Source organism: Limulus polyphemus, unplaced genomic scaffold, assembly GCF_000517525.1.
Source record: "Limulus polyphemus unplaced genomic scaffold, Limulus_polyphemus-2.1.2 Scaffold583, whole genome shotgun sequence".
NCBI classification, from domain to species: Eukaryota; Metazoa; Arthropoda; class Merostomata; order Xiphosura; family Limulidae; genus Limulus; species Limulus polyphemus.
This window is the reverse complement of record NW_013666193.1, coordinates 411,787-416,458: the sequence shown is the minus strand read 5'-3', so window position 1 is coordinate 416,458 and position 4,672 is coordinate 411,787. Positions and strand designations below refer to the sequence as shown.

Genomic DNA, 4,672 nt, shown 5'->3' with positions numbered 1-4,672 from the left:
ATTGTGCCTCATCATTCTACTGTTTTCAGAGACATCAGATCTTATAAACTTCAATAAGGTTAGTTGTTTTTAAATAGAAAATATCTTCATAAGAATAAAAACTCACTTAACTGATACTGTATTTTTTAAAAAAAGATACACACACACACACACACATATATCTATATATATATATATATATATATATATATATATACACACACACACACATAATCCAATGAGTGTTGACTTTCATTAAAATGAGATTTCACATTATCAAAACAATTAAATTTAAGAAATACAAAATTCTCTGATTCACTGTCAAATCAAGTAAAAAACAAAACAATTAAATGTCCAAAAACTTAAATGCATGTCAACTTGCTTGAAACACATTTTTAACAGAATTCCACAATTTCTTTTATTGGAATTATATTTAACATTGCATATTATTTCTACCCAAGCTTTTTTAATTTTATAGTATTTTCAAATGAAAATTAGGAACAATTTGACTCAACTAATTAGTCCCATTAAACTGTAAGCTACATTAAAATTCTGTACACTATTACCACATGTAGAGTTTTTTATTTCAATAACATCTTAAACAAGGCCTATAATGGAGTAAGTTGCTGTAGTCCAACAAAATAGCAAGGCAAGGATGACCTATGGTAGTTAAGCCCTAAGTCAATAGGAATTATCTTTTCTTATATATATATATATATATATCATGCGAGTTTTATCACATATGTACAAAAAACCTTGGTAAGATAGAGTTTACTTACCTCTTTCTGATGTCACATACTCCATGGTACTAATACAAATCAAATAATTTTGGCCTTTTTTATAGAAAAAACAGTATGTTGTTTTTTAAATTATTTTCCAAGATAAAATTTGTTCAAGCCTTAAAGTTTGTAAACCTCAAATTATACTACACTTAAACAATTGTTCTAATACACCAAGGTGTTGACCTATCAATTATGATTTAACACATTGTCTATGGTAAGTCTTATTACAGTAATATCATTAGCTATTAGTATTTTAATCACTACTTAAGATACTGACTTTTCAATTTTAATTTTAAAGGTTATATGCAGATAGTGTTATTGTATAACATTGGCTATTAGCAATTTATTTGCTCAATAGTTATTAAATGAAAATGAAAATTGTGAATGGCCTTTTGGTTTAAAATTTATACAATTCTCCTTTAAAGTACATGTATTAAGTTGGTTTTGGGAATTTGAATTACTCCGATCTTTTGATTGGCAGCATATATATATAAACACCACCACTCAGTCTATCTTAGTCACTTTTTGCTTAGAAAAACAAGAGCTGTGGCACTTGAAATTCCTTAAGGTAGGATTAGAATAAATTAATCTATGAGACCTATCTTTTTTTTATTAGCTATATTTTTGTGTGACAGCAATACCAAGTGTGGGGTGCGCATATACCTGATTCGTTTTTATTACTCATCAGGATCTCTACCAGCCTACCATCAAATTGAAATTCTTTTAGGCAGGATTAAAGTAAATTAATCTATGAGACTTTGGGCATGGTCAAGTACATCAATCAAAAAGGTTTGACCTCCTGAGTCCAAAACTGTAATTAGATCTCAAATCAGTCAAGAGATGACAGAGCCATGAGCCAAAAGTTTGTACTTGAAATAAAAACTCAGAGCCATTCTATGAGCTGCTTGCCACAGTTAATAAAAAAACTAATGAAATCAAATTTAAATGTAGCCTTATATACTTATCCAACAAAATTGCAAGATAAATCAAATTAACACTAGTAACAACACACACCATATCATTAGGCAAGTGTATTCTATATCTGCATGTAGTGTTTAATAATTTAATCTTACTACTTCTAACACATAATATTCAATTAAGTGTGTATTTTCCACCTTTTCACTACACCATCTAAAGTAAAAGATACATGTCCAAACCCCTAAAGTGTATAACATCCAAATCAAGTTATCTCTAGTTCTTCCAGTTCTACTCAGCAAGTCCAAAACTTCTCTCTTACTCAAAACTTGAATTGCTTAAAACACATATCCTTCTAAAAACATATCTCTTCACTCTAACTTACCTATACCTACATATAATTTAAGAACAACAAGAGACCTCTTGCTTTATTTAAGCTATCTAGCTAAATTAAACACTTAAAGCTAACTCTTGTCATTCCAATATTTATCAAGCCTTCCCTTAAGGGAACCCATTCCAAAGGCCAACCAACCTGTTAAAAAAATGAAGCTGTTTTAGCTGAAGATGACTCCTACCGTGTAAAACTAATACTTGTGTCTTCTAGTTCTACTTCTAAACCTACCATTCTCACCATTAAGTACAAAAAATTATGACACATCAATACTATCAATTTCCTTAACAATCTTGAACATCTCAATCATATCCTTTTTTCAAGAGAAAACCATTTTAAAGATTTTAATCCATCCTTGTACTTCAGCCTTACCATCTCAAGTATCTTAGTAGCCCTCCTCTGAACCTTTTACAGCAACACAATGTCCTTCCTAAGGTAAGGAGCCAACAACTGAACACAATACTCTACATATCTAATCTTTAGCCCCCCTCTAAACCTTTGATGAAATATTATCTGGCCCAGGAGCTTATCATTCTTGGAACTTCTCATTTCTTCCTTAATAAGCTAAGAATTAATGTAATCATCTTGTTTGATCTTGTACTAGACATAGAATTAAGCTACTATCCCTACATGTTACAACTAAAAAATTTAATTTACAAAGTAAAATAAGTTCAAACTTAGGTCTATAGTAATACAAAGTAGTACTATGTTAGTATATACATTAATTTATTGACATTGAGTGAGTAACCGTAACACTAACACTGAGTCACAGTACATTTTTGTAACAACTAACATACTAAGTATCTAACATTGACTACTACTACTAGTAGTAGTAGTATAGTACTACTGGCAAACTATTGGTATGACAGATAAATTAATAATTAATTAAGTGTTTTAAGCTGTTGTTACGAGTTACAACTTATAGTGAGTTACAATACAACTTTACAAGTACAAAACTTGAAATTCAACTTTGAAATGTTCAATAAGCGGAGATGTATTTGGCATTTTTTAGAGAAATTGTTGTTAATTTCACTTTAAAGTAAATAACTAATTCTTACTTTTTAAATCCTATGCTATAAATTCAGGTATGTTTTTTCGTACCCTGAAAACCGCACCATCACAAATAGTATTATTAACTAATAGTATCATAACACCAGAAAATACTACAGAGAATTACACACCACTGTTTACATCTTGACAAATTGAAAAGCACGACTTGATAGTTGTTAACAAAAGCGCCCTCTGATAGATGTGAATTAATTGCCTGGGTAGTTGTTTTTCATAAGTCGAAGATTACTTACTTTTTTTTTCTTTTAATTACAGTAAGAATTGATGTTTATCAAGATTTATTTGTGTTATTGAGGTTCAATATTTTAACTGTGCTAGTACTAAACATGTGTATTGCAACATCTTTCAAAATGGCATAAATAAGAATGAAATTAAAAAGGTCAAGAAATTGTAATACTGTATTGGCAACGTTTTTGCCAGAATAAAAATCAAACATTACAAATTATGGTTCTATTCCATAATATAGAATAAAAAACAATAAGCAGAATCTGCAAGTTGACAAAAACATTGAAAATACCCAATCAACGGGAGTTTCACCTTTTGCATTGTGAAAATACGACGCAGTTATGCTTTGTTTTGATAATTATGTAACTTTCTCTGGATTGTGCAAACTATTTCTGTGCACTCTTTACTTCTATTGTATTGTCACGCAGTAGTATATACCTTTTTTCTGTATTAAAATATTTTATTTGCAGACATATGTAAATTTAATAAGTTTTCCCCTGCAAACCTCGTTGCTTAATATGTTATTTGAATAACATAACAAATGATTAAAACGCTAGACGTAATAGTTTTTGTTTTGTTTTTTAAATAATGCAGAAACATTTAGCAATTAGATTAAATTCTATCAGTAAATTGTAATGTTATAATTTTAAAATAAATCAATTTAGGAGAATTTTTCATTTACAGCTGTGTGAAAAACTTACACTGTCATGGTAAAATTGAATGTTAGAGTAGTTGCAATAATATCCATTTTTAGAATAATTACTTCGAATTTCTGAAAATACTTAAACTTCAGGAAGATGATTTTTATTCCTAAAATTTCAGCTGAGATGAGTCTGTTATAATTCAAATAACTGTATTTGTTTGTTTGAATTTAAACACCAAACTACACAATGGGCTATCTGTGTTCTGCCCACCACGGGTATGGAAACCCGTGTTGCGTCAGCGAGATCACGTGATTATTCTCACGCCCTCTGCTTTCTAGAACTATCCTGTAACTTGGCGAATGCTCTAGAATTTACTAGATATAGGGTAGTCTGGTATATAAAAGAGGGTGACAACGTGACAGAATAATGTGTGTGTAGAAAGTGTGTAAATGAACTGCAGTCAGAAGTATTGTTGACGTTCGTTTGTTATGGAGCGACTGTTGAAAATAAGTGTATCGTAAAGTTGTATTCGGAAAGAATAAACCAGTTTTATGAAGTAAGGACTTGTGTCGCTAAAGTTTCGTCGGAACGAAGTTACGGAAAGTTAATTAACAAACGGAGACGTAACAAATTGGTGTCAGAGAGTGGGATAGAAAAAAAAAGAGAAG

The 4,672-nt window shown here is 30.2% G+C and overlaps 1 protein-coding gene across 1 annotated transcript in view; it reads right to left on the bottom strand.

Moving 5' to 3' along the window:
- Positions 1-3,202, bottom strand: part of LOC106459271 (protein sidekick-2-like) — a 97,569-nt gene extending 94,367 nt beyond the window's left edge. Inside the window, exon 1 of the mRNA XM_013918873.2 lies at positions 3,126-3,202. The gene's annotated coding sequence lies outside the window, so the exon portion shown is untranslated. The remainder of the gene's footprint in view (positions 1-3,125) is intronic.
- Between the last annotated feature and the right edge of the window lie 1,470 nt (positions 3,203-4,672).